Below are 15,032 nucleotides of genomic sequence, written 5' to 3'. Positions count from 1 at the left end.
GAACGTTAACAGTTTTTAGGTTTCAGAAGTTCCCTGCTCCTCCTTTCCTATGTTTTAGATTAATGTACTCTTGTAATACCCCTGTGATGTTAGCACCTTTTTACGAACGTGGTTTTAAATGTGGTGGCAAAGATCTGGACAATGGGTTATTTGTTTCACCACCTGGTAAGCAAGGCTGCTCGCTCCGCTGACAGAGATGGCATTCCATGTGTCGGATTCCACAACATGGCTTCGCGCGCTTGACTTCAGGAATTTGGCGCGCGTACTGTGAGCTCATGTAGAATTCGTTGACGAAGTGATGAGTGATGAGGAAAGTGTTAGAGAACTAATTAAAGAACTACATTCAACCGAAGAACTGATGAGTGATGAGGAAAGTCTTGTACAGAGAACTAATTAAAGAACTACATTCAATTATTTGCTTCTTCCAATTTCAAATTTAAACTCTTTCCTTTACCTTTTCCTTTTTCAACTTAGTAGCAGTTTAGTAGCAGTTTATGTCTCAACCATTGAAAAGCATGAAAATGACAAATATATGAGGTATAACAGACATAATTAAGATAGCCGAGACTAAAGGCTTCAAACAATAATTATCCCTGCTCAGATAGAGGGCATTCGGTAATTAGCCCTACTCAGATAGGGGGCATTCGGTAATTAGCCCTACTCAGATAGAAGGCATTCGGTAATTAGCCCTACTCAGATAGGGGGCATTCGGTAATTAGCCCTGCTCAAATGGAAGGCATTCGATAATTAGCCCTGCTCAGATGAAAGGCACTCGGTAAGTAGCTCTGTACACCAGAGAGGCAGTATGATCTAAAATAATGCTCAGATAAAAGGCTGATGGGTGCTAATTGTCTCAATTTATCTCAGTCTATTCAGGCAAATCTCGGACATGAACAGAGTAATGGTCAGCTTATGAAATCAGAATGAAGATCGTATGATTCAGCCCTGATATTAATCAACAGCTGTGTCCGGGCAGGTTTAAATGAGGCATGTTTTGAAAGTTTGTTACACGTTTTCTTTTAGATTATTCCTAAAGTATAAAAAGCTGATTGGAGCAAATTCTTGGTCAAAAGCTGTAAAAAAGTTACCTGGAAGTGCTTTCAAACTATTATAAGTGAACAACAAAACAGAGAAGTTCACCTTGAAAAAAATTGAAGGTCCAAAGACGAACAAAGAAATCAATTTCGAAACAGTGCGAGCTCAAAAAGCTAAAGCTAAACGGGAAGCTCCCAATTCAATCGTTGTGGAAACAAAATTTTTTTGTTGGTTTTTCCTGATAAAAATTCATTCCGAAACTGGATTGATTGAGATATCTAGCATGTGTATCTTAAGTTTTCATTTGAAATGAAGTGAATATCATTACTTTTCAACACCTCCGGATCTGCTACTTGGTAGCTTTTTGAAACGTTAGTTAATTTGGAAGATGATATTTCCTGAATAACTCACACAAGAAATGTTCAAAGAATTGGACCTGATTTGCCAGCTGTTCAAAAACCTAAATGCTATAGGGCTTACTTTTAGGCACGTAAATTGAGATACTTCACTTGAAATCTTAGCTTCACAAATGAAATCTTTACAAAAAATTTGAAACAATGTGAAAAGTTTGATTCTTTTCAGAAAAACTTCCTTTTCCAAACTTTTACTACTGCTTGAAAGTTCTTAATAGAACTCAATGTTGCTTTTGAAAAAACGGATTTTGAACAACACAGCGCAGACTATGCAAATTAAGGTACTATGGAGACACCTACTCAAATATTTCACAACTATTTACCCTTAGTCCTAGATTTTTTTTGGATTTCCTGACAACTTACACAAAGGAAATTAGAAAGGACTCTACTGATTTGAAAATTGCATAACAATCTAAAAATTATAGGGAAATTATCTCGTTTTCGTTTTAACCCAGATACTTCGGTTGAAGCCTTAGGTTCACAAATCAATTGTTTACAAATGAAATTTAAATAATGGATAAAAATTAGACAATTGCAATTCTGGATGAACAAATTTAGAAACGGTATTACTAACTCTCAGCAGACAAACAAGTTAGTTAATATTGTGATCGAGAAAGAAAAATTCCGTCAATTCGAGATTCCGTCAATGAATACCAAAATGAAACAGAAAACGAGATGAGTTCCAAATACGACCGAAAATGCTATTTCTCTTAATCTTACTACTTTATCTAAGTTCGACTGTAAAAATAGCTAATACGTTAAAAAAACGAGAAAATGAAAGCAAAAACAACTGAAAAGGACTTCTTTTCAGAAATAGCTTCCTTTCGGAAATTTTCAAAAATGCTTGATATTTTTCAACTGTTATCAGTGTTGCGAAGAAATTGACTTTGAAAAACGCAACGCAGACTACGCAACTAAGCAGACTCACCCGGGTCGAGTGGTCAGCGCCGTTTCAGCGCATTATTTTCTAAGAAATGCTGCTGAATGCGCTGATTTTTCAAAAAATTCAGCGCAAAAACCTTACATAATATTGCGCTGAATATTTTGAAAAATCAGCGCATTTCTTACATAAGTTTCGGAAAATTTCTCGACCGGGGCGTATATTGGATAAAGTTAACAAAAACCGGATTTTTAGTCCCATTTTTAGGATAACTCACTCAGGGAACAGGATTTGGCGTGCAAATGTGTTTTTTAAATGAATATTGTTAATCGATGATGCAAATTATTGGTTAGCAATATTCAAGTTTTTACAACAAACATTTTGAGAATGTTTAGAGTTTAAAGTAGAACCCTACCGAAGCAAGTTTGGCGTTTGTATTAACAATCCACGGCAACCATACAAGTTAATTAATATTATGACCGAGAGTTTTACACATTCATGGCAGATCTTGCCAAAAAAGTTTACACTTACACGGAAAGAGAAAACAGATACTAAAGAAAACTACAACTGACAATTTGAAATTTTGGAAAGACTAAAAAGTTAACTTCGGTTTAAACTGGGCGAACAACTAAAAAGAAAAAACAAACAGAATTTACTAAAGTACTGAATTTTTGTTCATTATGAATCGGTAACGGAGGAAACATTAGATTTGATACTTTGAAATTGGTAGAAAATTGGTCAATGAGAAAGCGGACAATATAACTCACTTTGTAACAAGGGCAATCGGAAATAATTTCTTTGCCAATTTTCACCAATCATAATAAAACTTTATATACAGACACTAAGTTTACGACTGAATTCATAAAAAGAGAAAAATTGTTTTCTGTACAAAAATGTATCAAAAGAAGACTTTAATTGCCGAACAAACATGCCTCTGTCAAAAGAAAAATGTGAAAAAAGCACTGTTTTGCAGAGCAATTCATTCTTTCGAGTATTTTGGCTATTTAAGTTAAAAAAAACATTTGGTTTTAGAAAAAAATTTTGATTAGTAGACGGCCTAGCTGAGCTGACGGAGAAGACTAAGAGAGAAAAATGAAACAATTATTTGTATTGAAGAATATCTGATACCGCTATCAACTATCACTCGAGAAATGGGAAACATATAGAACAATTGGAAAGGTAAGTTTAATTTGGTTTTAATTGTAGCTGAAAGCAAACACAATTGTTTGGTTAATTTCACAAAATTTTTACAAATAAGCCCTCTTGTTCTTCTCTAAAGCATTAAATAATGACTCATTTTCCAATAATAAAAAAAGTATATGCTGCAAAGCTGGTGATTTTTCCGAGGACTTAAACATCATTAACAGATAGCCCAAAAAACATTGTTTTTGATAAAACTAAAACGCTACTTCTAAAAGTGGAACCAATTGCAAGAATAAAAATAAATGAACAATTTTTTTTATTGACGGAACGTCAATCAAATACAGCGAAATTTCAGTTTACGGGGTTCACTTAAATGAGTTTTTGGATTTTTTGCGGATATAAAGAAATAAGTTTCACAGCTAGCGGCTGTGATAAGAAATGTTTGAGTTCTCAAAACAATACACTACGCGATCAACAGATTAGAAATTTCTTGCTAAAATTTACTTAGAAATGCTGACCAATTGATGTACTGAGCAACAAAACTACAACATTGAAACAAATTCGTTGACAGGTTTTATCATTATTTAAGAATAATTAGTCCTAATTTAAAAATTTCAGGTCGCAAACTATGTACCTAAAAATGCCCTATCTTACCACTAAATGTTTCCAAACTCTTTGGAAAAAGTCAGAGGTTATTATGCTAGCATCGACATTTTCTTCATACATTTTTGAAAGACATCCAAAAAAGTAAATATTATCTCAATTTCAAACACCTTGTTTTTAGGCTTTCATTCAGAAGAGAAATGTTGAGAAATCAATCTGTTTTCAAAATAAAACAAAAAAGTTAAAAAATTTTCACTAATGTCTCTAATTTTTGGACATATTCCGGACAATTTGTTTTCAATCAACCTATTGGTAACTTTTTCTAGAACTGTTTCTTTCAATTAAATTATGCTAGAAAATGTTCTTCTCTTCTTCTTTCTCGTTCTATCTTCGTTAAAGAAAAGAGAAAAAACATTTGGGAAAACAATTTTTGAACAAAAATCTATATGGGTATTTAATTTTACAGCGAATTTGTGATTAACTGCAGGACGTCTAAGTTTACCTAATGTGGCTTTGTTTTTAGTTTTCTGCATCAAAAATTTTAGTAGCATATTTTCTGTTGAGTTAAATATTATTGACGTGTAAACCTTCACAACCTTTTTGAGCCAATTAGGATAAAAATTGCAACTTTTTTAATCTCTGGGCTTTCAATAAAATTTTTTAATCTCTGGGCTTTCAATAACTTCCATTGTGAGAAAATCAAAATTCTGTGCCAGTTCAGGAGCCTGCTGTTTATAGTCAAATTTTGCTGTTTGGTGTTTATAACCAAGAAATGGCTGTTTTAAAACAATCAAAATTGTGAAACAGCACTTAGAACTGAAAATATTACAAAAGATTTTGTAAAAATTAAGCTAAACGTGCGTCAATATAATGCTAGATATTAAAAAAATTCATCGGTTGATTCTATTTTTCTTGCGTTTAACTACTTTTCTCATAAGATGTAAGGAAGTAGCAGTTGCCTTATAAATCCAACAGACCCACAACCAAGATAACGGGATACAGATAATTAACTAACTGGCTTGATAAATTTTGTTAAGATGTTGATTGGAGTCAGATCTAAACAGATAGTTTGTTTAAATTTTTGCTGGTATTGTAAAATCTGTCTTTCAGTAAATCACTATCTCTTCGTCACTTTGCTCCTTCCCTACAGAGAGTGGCAAAATTGCTCACGACGATGCCTGTTCGTGCAAAATTTTCTGCCACATTACTAAAAGCTATCTTTTTTTCTGGCAGATTCCTACCAGATAACAAATTTTCTGCAGCTTCCTACAAAACAAACATTTTATTCTGGCTTCTTAAAAGATAAGTTTTTTCACTCAGGTTCAAGGTAACCATATTTTGTCAAATTCCTATAAAGTGAACATAGTTTTTCTTTTGGAGTTTTGTTATGTAATCCCTTCATCTCATTTGATAAGTGTGCTGCATCTTTACGTTTGCAATTTACCCGTACAATAATCAAATCAAACCTCTCGAAAAAATTGAAAAATGTGATGCATTAAAAAAAAAGCTTAAAAAGTTAAATGATTGTTTTTTAAATGACAGAAAAAATTCGCCTGCTGTTGGTTTAAAAAGGCAGAAAGCATTTTTGAAGATGAAGAAGCGTTCAAGCACAATATGAACTCATGAAATGTTAAGCTGAAAATGAAATCGTAAACCATCATACAAAAAAAAATTATCAAGCAGTGTTTAGTATTTGTGTGCCTTTTTTGATCAAAAAAGCAACAGCACCGCATATAATTTTCCTAAAAACCGAAATAAGCAGTTTCGATATTATCAACCAATTGAAATACAACTCGGCCGGAACAAACATTTTGAGTTTTAGAACCTTGCTAGATAGCTAATCTTCTTGAAGATTTTGCCAGATGATCCGTTTTCCGGCAGGGTCTTGTAAGTTTATCAGTTTTCCGCCAGATTTTGTAAGATAACCAATTATCTGCCAGAAAAGGACAACTTTATGCAAGATAAACATTCTGTCTCAATTAGGGTTGAGCATTTAGAAAAAAAATTTAATAGCACGAATGAATTGGTTCACTAAGTTTCTAAAAAGTTGGATAAATAGTAATTCGCAAATCTTATACAAGGTTTTAGAATTATTTAATGAGTCAAATTTAAAAGGACTTTAAAAAAAAACAAATCATACAAAAGTAAGGTAAGCTTTTGACAGAACCATTGAGCATTAAGTCAGACTGGTGTTTAGTCTTGTTAATGCTTCAACAGTTATAGAACAGTTACAAATCAGCAACTTCACCATTTTTTCTTGGTTGTTCATACATAACAAAATACATCTATGCCTTAGAGGACTTTGAAAGCCACAACAGTTATTTCAATTGGATATCTGCTTCTTCCTCCGACTAAACTTTGCTTTTCTGCCCTCTGTTGTTATCGATTTGATTACTTACTGTTGTTGGGATTTTGTTTGATTTAGAATAGCATGTGAAAGTGATTACAATCAATATACTACAACTGCATTTCTTTTTGTTCAATTAAATTTTCACTATTTTTTTGTTTCCTTTTTCCAACATGCTACAAATTGAGACCCGATTGCAGATTGCAATCTTCTCGGAAACTTAATTTTTTCATGATTAGTTAAACGTGAACAACATAAATGATAAAATACAATGCCATATAAGACCTCATTTTAACGTTTCATAAGAGTTCAGTTTCATAGTAAGGAAATTTTGCAATTCGTTTTTTTATTTGCTGCCTACTCTAACTCTAAGTGTTCACAGGCATTCAAAACAATTTGAGTTTAATTAAACAATTTTTTACAAGGCATTTTTTTGGTCCAATTGCTTCGAATGTTTGTCAACCGTGATTAAATTATCAAGCTTGCCAGAGACAGAGAAGCCTTGAATTATACTAAATTTGTAGATAACTAAACGAAGAGCATTTACTTGGACAAAATGATTGCATGATGTGTTATGATAATTTCATATAACAACCCATGAGCCGGTGAATCATGGCCATGGTCCCGAAACCTTCGGTTCGTTGCTTTCTTTTTAATTGGCTGGTAAAAAAAATTATATTTGAAACACTGGGTTATATTGAAACATTTTTCTGTTCACATTTTCAAAGAAAGCTTGGTGGCTTATTAAATTATTCATTTGATTTTATTGTTCCGACCCCTCTTGAGGGGGGAAGAACTATATACACAAATAGGTTTTTTTTTGTTCAGTCAATTTTGGGCGATCGATATATTCATCGTATAGAGTTGAGACTTGTATCATTAGAAAGCTTGTCCAGCGTAGAATATGCAATTAAAAACATTTTTTGATTTTCGTTTCTAACAAGGAGTTATCGAGCTTTAAACTTTTGAGAAATAGAGTGAATTCCGTTCATTTTATTCACATTTTCCGGAATTTTTGAATGACAAAAATTTTTGAATTGATTTTTAAAGACAAAAATATTGTCGGATACTTTTATTGAAGTTTTTTGTCAAAAATTTTGGCTAAATATTTCTAAATTCAGACTTTTTCATCAAAAACAGCACGAAATAAGTTTCTTTAGTCCACTTTGATTAAATATGCAGGAAGCACACACCCCAACACCACTAACACTGTCTTTGTAAACTCAAAAGGGGACTATTTCTCCTTCAAATTCCGTTGGGAATGCTGCGTAAATAAAACTTTGCCATTTTTGCTAACTTTACTCGTTGATTATCAAAAGCGCAGCTTCTTTTTTGATTTTTAACTAACAAAATATCTATATCTATACCATTCGAAAAATTAACTGTTCTTAGTGGAAAAACAGCTTTAGCAGAGCTAGATTTGGACCAATCGTGGACTGTTACAATCGAAAAACAATTCGGATTGTATTCAGTCGGTCTTTTTTATAAATAAAACTCGAACTTTTTTATATTTTAAACAAAATAACAGAATATTTCAAGTATAACCCACTAGTGATAGGTCAAATTAGCTTCCTAATTAGCCCCAAATTATTGTATCTATTTATTACTTGAACGCTTAGGGTCATTTCGACTTTTAAAATTGATTTTTAAATAATTAATCGCTTATTGAAGTTTGCCCCCATTTTTTCTTAATTTTTTCAACTTGTAGCTTAGCGTCAGCAATGAAAGAAAGCTTCTTCTTTCTACTGAATCCAAATTCAAACATTTTTGCTGTTTAACACCTTAAGTAATTGTTTTCTTTATTTGATACCATTAGATTTAACATTTTTTTGTTTTCAGGTATTTTTTTTTGACGTTTTCTAATTTTGTCACATTATCACGTTATTGACAGTTCATAAATCCCATTATTGGCGTTCAAAATAGCACAATTGAAAATATTAAAAATCTTCTGGATAAATACTCTGGTTTGAACGGCTTCGACAATACCTTTTCGAAGAATTTTATTGAGTTTTTTAAATTTGTCTTTCACTGTCGTTTTTACTTTGTCTTTTTAGTCGTATGATTTTTTCTAAACAATGACCCGTTTTCATTGGCTTTTCATAAAAAAACAGATGGGCCGATATTCTGATATTAGTAAAGGGCTGATGGTTTTTATTAATTTGAAAACAATTGTTTTCAAAAATAAAAAAAACACTTTTTAACTTTTGTTCCTTTGCAATTTTGTTCCTTTTATTGTCTGTTTGTTACCTAGTCTCTTCAATTATAGACCAAGTTTGACAATATCATTGTCAAGGGAAGCTGTCAAAAGGATTGGTGTTACAAAATCTAAAGTTTTTCGATTATAACTTTACTGGCTAAAATTCGTTATAACTTTACTGGCATCGACACGAGTTTTTCTCAAGAAAAAGTAAACTAATTTTTGATGTTTGTCTTATTTTACGTTCTTTTTGTAGACATAAGATATATTCTGGATAATTGCAGACCTCAAAGGTTTCCTTTGGAGGAATAAACGAACCTGCTTAATTAATACAATTTGTTATTAAAGGCTTTCATGTCTTTGGAAATATTTTTTTTTCGAAAAAAAAACAAGTATTACTTAACCTTTTTTCTTTTTTGTCAACTTGTAACCTGGTTTCATTAATGAGAGGTCACATAATACAATATCAGTGTTTGAAGAAGGTGCAATCGAACATTTTTTGAGGGCCAAAGTTTTGCTTTACGGCTTCAAAATTGTTTTCTGGCAAAATTTAACTGTTTTTTGTTTGTTGTTTTATTTTTTGTTCTTTTTGTAACCGCATAAAAACTGAACACCGACAGTTCTTAATTCCCATCTTTAGAAACACTGGTAATGGTAAACCTATGGGATAGTTTGGTTGATTTTGCAATGGTTTCCATTACTTTGAAAATAATTGTTTTTGTTAAAAAATTAAGCGAATTTACCGTTTTTGTTCTTTATTGTCTAATTGTTACCAAGCCTTATTATGGACTGGTCCCATATCTTTTCTGGTAAATTAAAAGTTAATTTGTTTGGTATCAGTTTTTTCTGACGCTTTTTTGACTTTATTTAGTTTTGTTTATATAAAACGGACATAAATTATTTGATGAATTGTTTGTTGTTGCTGCTTGATTTTGCTGTTCGTCTTGACTTGCTTTCTTATTATTGGCATATCTCATGAATCTAATGCATCATTTTTTTCTCCACTGATTTATTTGGTTTGAAGGCTATCTTTTTGTCCATACATCAATTGTTTTTTTGAAAAATACTTGAATTTTTTGTGTTTTTCTATCTGTTCCTCATTTGGCAGACAATTATGCCAAAACTGTGGATGAGTGGGGTCGGAACCTTATGAGCAAATGCACATTACCGAGCCGCTTTGTTCAATTTTAGGCTTCATCAACGTCGGCTGCTCTTTTTTCATTTTGTGTTTTTCAAACTCACGCAATAGTGGTTCTTTTTTTTTTCAGTAAAAATAACTAATACAACATTTAGAGAAAACTTAGCGGAACATCTAGTTCATTTTTATCAAATAAGTAAAAAGTTGAGCTGAAAATGTTATCAGATAGTTTCGCACAGGGATGGCTCAGCAATGGAGAAATAAAAGTCAGTGGTCTATTGGGCAGTAGAAGAGAAATTAAGAAAAATTTAGTTGAGAAGTGTGAGAAGAATAAATTGCAGATAATTTGTTCAGAACTCTTTCTTTTCTACGTCCTAAAATCCAAGTTGTTAGCCGTTTGTTCTTAGACCTTCGACAATTACCATTTGTGACAGTCTGGCAGCGTAATTGACTAAGATTTATATAATATTACTCAGTAAAAATTAGGTGCCACTTGAAAATGCACAATTACGTTGCACTGCAATGTCCGGATAATCGAGTGTATATATATATATATATATATATATATATATATATATATATATATTTACATATATATAATAAATTTTGTCTGGAAATTTCACGACGCGTGTTTTAAGATTAGAGTTGTAAGCGTGCGTGAAAACAAGTTACACTAGCATAATTTAGTTGAAGTTTCAGGCTACCCGGTGGTTGGTGGCAGAGGAATCAGTCTAAGGACATTCTGTTTTTAGGATGACCAACTTTCTCTTCATGTCACAGTTTACACTGCCCTGTCTGATTTTTGTGTAAGAATTGCGTCATGAAAAATAAAAATGTTCAGCCTAACTTCCGCCAACAACGTTTGCTTTATTCGCGATTCAAACTTCCGCGTGGGTACTTTAACATTTAATTTGCGTAGAAAGTCGTAACCACTTAGCTATATGGGCTTTAGGTTAATTGCTTACAAACTAGCTTAAGTACAAATATTGTGTATACTTCTTTAGTAATTGACAGTTATAAGCTACAAAAGTATGACTTTGTTGTGCTCAGACTTATTTTTGGGGTATGAGTAATTTTCGGAATATACAGGATAAGTTTAGCCTGAGCGAACTGTATGACCTCATTATAATCATAATGACAAAGAACTGCGCATAAAGAAACTTAAATTATTCTGGAGCTGCAATGTTTCATAACTGAATTAAGTTTTTAATCTTGAATTCTGCTGGTTCAGCGCTGAAAAACTCTGAGACTCAAGTCCGCTTAATCACAGGTTCAAGGTAGTGGAAATTGGTCACGTTTATACGTAAATACTCGGGACAAAATTTAAGTCTTTTCTATGATATAAAACACTTGTTTCCATTTTTTTGTAACTACATTCCATCTATGAAAATGGTATATGAATCGTAAAAGCTGGGGATAGAGTTTGTCCCCTGCAATCCATAAAATGATTTTTTTTTGATATTTGCCTTACTGGACATTGGCCACGCAATGATTGTATAAGTTTGTACTAAAATTATTTGCATACGGTTTAAAAATGAGTTTATAAAAAGATCTATTATTTTTTTAAAGCTTAGCATCTGAAAATTTGCTACAGGCTGGTTTGGCCGGGATACTGCTCTTCGGCTACTCTATACAAAAGAACGTTGATGTTCAGTTATATGAATAGTGAACTGCTCTACCCTTGGACTCTGGTAGCTGATAATGAAAAATGAAAGAACGAGTGAAAACGTAAAATTTCAATGGAAAAAATTATAAATTTAATAATAACTCAGTGCTGATGACGAAACTGATTTTTTACTGACAAGCGGAGAAGACTAAATTAAAATGCTTTATGATTAAATAATACGAAAGGAATATTTCCAATTGTTTAAATTTTTCATTTGTTTTCAGATAAAGTAAGAGTCTTGTGGTATACTTTTTGCATATATATACAACTGGGCTTGTTTTATTTTTTTTAAGAAAAGAAATAAAACTAATTTACAGGGTTGTCAAACAGGACCCAGTTGACTGAGCTTGTGCCCGAGGTGGTAGGCGCGATTGGAGGTGGAACCAATTGTCGTTTCTCCTCGCTTCTGTGAGGTTTGAATCCTCTGCTGTAGAAGTTTAGGATTAACTGTGTACAAGTTCCAACCACAGCAGATGGCACATCCATCTGGACGTGGTGGCTAAAACAGGCAGTTTTTTCCCCGGGTCGAATGTCCTCCCTAAAATCCTCTCATTTTGATGTAATAGTCTATGGGGGGTAAATTGATGTAAGAGTGAGGGGGTAATTTTTTCAGAGAGGGTAAAATGATGTAAGAGTTGGGCTGCAATGGGAAGACTTTTCAGGAATTACCCCCTGACTGAAATTGCCATGTAAAAGTGGGCTGCAATGGGCTGCAATGGGAGGACTTTTCAGGAATTACCCCCCTGAATGAAATTGCCATGTAAGAGTGGGCTGCAATGGGCTGCAATGGGGAACTTTTCAGGAATTAACCCCTGACTGAAATTGCTATGTAAGAGTGGGCTGCAAAGGGCTGCAATGGGAGGACTTTTCAGGATTTACCCACCCATGACTGAGATTGCCGTGTGAGAGTGGGCTGCAATGGGCAGCAATGGGAGGACTTTGAGGAATTACCGCTCTCCCCCCTGATTGAAATTCAGAGGGGGTAAAATGATGTAAGAGTCGGGCTGCCAAGGGGGGTAAAAAGGTGTAAGAGTGAGGGGGTAATTTGTCCAGAGGGGGTAAAATGATGTAAGAGTTGGGCTGCCAAGGGGGGGGGGGGGGAGGGGTAAAATGGTGTAAGAGTTTGGGGGGGGGGATTTGTTCAGAAGGGGTTTAGTGATGTAAGAGTTGGGCTGCAATGGGAAGACTTTTCAGGAATCACCCCCTGACAGAAAATTGCCATGTAAAAGTGGGCTGCAATGGGAGGACTTTTCAGGAATTAACCCCTGACTGAAAATGCTATGTACGAGTGGGCTGCAAAGGGCTGCAATGGGAGGACTTTTCAGGATTTACCCCACCCATGACTGAAATTGCCATGTAAGAGTGGGCTGCAAAGGGCTGCAATGGGAGGACTTTTCAGGATTTACCCCACCCATGACTGAAATTGCCATGTAAGAGTGGGCTGCAATGGGCAGCAATGGGAGGACTTTTGAGGAATTACCCCTCTCCCCCCTGATTGAAATTCAGAGGGAGTAAAATGATGTAAGAGTCCGGCTGCCAAGTGGGATAAAATGGTGTAAGAGTGAGGGGGTAATTTGTCCAGAGGGAGTAAAATGATGTAAGAGTCGGGCTGCCAAGGGGGGTAAAATGGTGTAAGAGTGAGGGGGTAAATTGTACAGAGAAGGTAAAATGATGTAAGAGTTGGGCTGCCAAAGGGGGTAAAATGTTGTATGAGTGAAGGGGTATTTGGCCAGAGGGGGTAAAATGAGTAAGAGTTGGGCTGCCAAGGGGGGTAAGATGTAAGAGTGATGGGTTAATTTGTCCAGAGGGGGTAACATAAGCTAAGATTTGAGCTGTCAAGGGGGGTAAAATTGGTGTAAGAGTGAGGGGGTAATTTGTTCAGAGGGGGTAAAATGATGTAAGAGTTGGGCTGCCAAGGGGGGTAAAATGCAGTAAGAGTAAGGGGGTAATTTGTCCAGTGGGGGTAAACTGGTGTAAGAATCGGGCTGCCAAGGGGAGTAAAATGGTGTAAGAGTGAGGGGTTAATTTGTCCAGAGGGGCTAAAATGATGTAAGAGTTGGGCTGCCAGGGGTGGGGGGGGCAAAATGATGTAAGAGTGAGGGGGTAATTTGTTCAGAGGGGGTAAAATGATGTAAGAGTTGGGCTGCCAAGTGGGGTAAAATAGTTTAAGAGTGAGGGGGTAATTTGTCCAGAGGGGCTAAAATGATGTAAGAGTTGGGCTGCTGAGGTGGGGGGGGGGGTAAAATGATGTAAGAGTTTGGGGGTGGGGGTAATTTGTTCAGAGGGGGTTTAGTGATGTAAGAGTTGGGTTGCCAAGGGGGGTAAAATGGTGTAAGAGCGAAGGGGTGATTTGTCCATAGGGCTTAAAATGAGGTAAGAGTTGGGCTGCCAAGGGGGGTAAAAATGTTGTAAGATTGATGGGTTAATTTGTCCAGAGGGGGTAACATGAGCTAAGATTTGAGCTGTCAAGGGGGGGTAAATTGGTGTAAGAGTGAGGGGGTAATTTGTTCAGAGGGGGTAAAATGATGTAAGAGTCGGGCTGCCAAGGGGGTAAAATGTACTACGAGTAAGGGGGTAATTTGTCCAGTGGGGGTAAACTGGTGTAAGAATCGGGCTGCCAAGGGGAGTAAAATGGTGTAAGAGTTGGGCTGCCAGGGGGGGGGGGGTGAAAATGATGTAAGAGTGAGGGGGTATTTGTTCAGAGGGGGTAAAATGATGTAAGAGTCGGGCTGCCAAGTGGGTTAAAATTGTGTAAAAGTGAGGGGGTAATTTGTCCAGAGGGGGTAAAATGATGTAAGAGTGGGCTGCCAAGGTGGGGGGGGGGGGGTTAAAATGGTGTAAGAGTTTGGAGGGGGGGGGGGGGGTAATTTGTTCAGAGAGGGTTTAGTGATGTAAGAGTTGGGTTGCCAAGGGGGGTAAAATGTTGTAAGAGTGAGGGTTAATTTGTCCGGAGGGGGTAACATGAGCTATTATTCGAGCTGCCAAGGCGAGTATAATGGTGTAAGAGTGAGGGGGTAATTTGTTCAGAGGGGGTAAAATGATGTAAGAGTCCGGGCTGCCAAGGAGGTTAAAATGGAGTAAGAGTAAGGGGATAATTTGTCCAGAGGGGGTAAAATGATCTAAGAGTTGGGCTGCAAAGGGGGTTAAAATGGTGTAAGAGTGAGGGGTATTTTGTTCAGAGGGGTTTAATGATGTAATAGTTGGGCTGCCAGGGGGGAGGGGGTAAAATGGTGTAATCGTGAGGGGGTAATTTGTTCAGAGGGGGTAAAATTATGTAAGAGTCGGGCTGCCAAGGGGGGTAAAATGGAGTAAAAGTAAGGGGGTATTTGTCCAGTGGAAATGAGGTAAGAGTTGGGCTGCCGAGGGGGGTAAAATGTTGTAAGAGTGAGGGGTTAATTTGTCCAGAGTGGGTAACATGAGCTATGATTTGGGCTGCCAAGGGGAGTAAAATGGTGTAAGAGTCGGGCTGCCAGGGGGGGATGAAAATGATGTAAGAGTGGGGGGGGGGTAATTTGTTCAGAGGGGGTAAAATGATGTAAGAGTCGGGCTGCCAAGGAGGTTAAAATGGAGTAAGAGTAAGGGGATAATTTGTCCAGAGGGGGTAAAATGA

The sequence above is a fragment of the Convolutriloba macropyga genome, chromosome 12 (genome assembly GCF_964194025.1).
Source record: "Convolutriloba macropyga chromosome 12, txConMacr16.3, whole genome shotgun sequence".
Lineage (NCBI taxonomy): Eukaryota > Metazoa > Xenacoelomorpha > Acoela > Convolutidae > Convolutriloba > Convolutriloba macropyga.
The sequence above is the reverse complement of the archived record's forward strand: the minus strand, read 5'-3'. Positions refer to the sequence as shown.